This window comes from Limulus polyphemus, unplaced genomic scaffold (assembly GCF_000517525.1).
Source record: "Limulus polyphemus unplaced genomic scaffold, Limulus_polyphemus-2.1.2 Scaffold1491, whole genome shotgun sequence".
Taxonomy (NCBI): domain Eukaryota; kingdom Metazoa; phylum Arthropoda; class Merostomata; order Xiphosura; family Limulidae; genus Limulus; species Limulus polyphemus.
Genome location: NW_013667101.1, coordinates 273,174 through 274,424, shown reverse-complemented (window position 1 = coordinate 274,424; position 1,251 = coordinate 273,174).

The following is a 1,251-nucleotide window of genomic DNA, read 5'->3' as shown; positions in this document are numbered from 1 at the left end:
TAACAACTGCTTAATTTCTCTTCTTGTTTCTTTTCTTTTTCCTCCAAGAACTGCTGTAGTCTCTCTTCTTGTTTCTTTTCTTTTTCCTCCAAGAACTGCTGTAATCTTTCTTCTTGTTTCTTTTCTCGTTCTTCTTGTTTCTTTTCGTTTTCCTCTAACAACTGCTATAATCTCTCTTATTGTTTATTTTGTTGTTCGAGCTGCCACTGTTGCAGGTTTTCTTGCAGCTGCTGTTGTCTCTCTTTTTGTTTCTTTTCTTTTTCCTCCAAGAACTGCTGTAATTTCTCTTCTTGTTTCTCTTCTCGTTCTTCTTGTTTCTTTTGCTGTTCTTGTATTGCTGCCATCAAATCTGCTAAGTTGTAGTTTGATTTACCGCTTCTCGTTTCCATTTTTTTGTCCCACTTTCTGACACCAATTTGTTACGCCTCCGTTCGTTAGTTAATTTTCCGTTAAAACTATTACCAATACGAGTCCTTTCTTAAATAAAACTGATTTATTCTTTCTGAATATAACTTTGCGATACACTTAATTTCAACAGTCGCGCTATAACAAACGCTATAATTCTTAACGAACATCTCACGTGCTCAACAATATTCTCTCTCCGCAATTCAATTACACATTGTCCCGTCACGTTGTGACCGTCTTATATATACAAGACTAACACATATCTAGTAAACGCTAGAGCATTCATGAAGGAACAGGATATTTCTAGAAGGTCGTGGCGTGATATTAGTCACTTGACCTCGCTGACGCAACAGTATTTTGTGTCAGTGATTTTGAGATGTATTGACTAGCCTTTTTTAAGGTTATTTTTTTATCAAGTGGAATTGTACATCATGATTGTTAAAGGGTATCATCCTAATGTTTACTGAAATATTTGTTGTTAAAGAGTTTATTTTCTTTGATGTAAAATACCTGCTTACTTGGTTCTATAAAGTAATGTGATTAAGAAATAGTATTGATCAATGTCTATGAATCTTTTTTAAAGGGTAATCGTGTGACATGCATTGGTTCTATCTAAAGTATTGCTCTTTATTTCATAATTAATGGCTTGGCACTAGCAGTAACATAACTGATAAAAGGTATTATTTCATGTACAATTCATAGTTTCTATTGTCAATGTATTGATTTCTATCAGTTTACTTGTTTTAAAATATTATATTAAATTATTATATTGTTGCGTCAGCGAGGTCACGTGACTAGTGTCACGTCCCTGCTTTCTGGAAATATCTTGTAACTTCGTGAATTGTC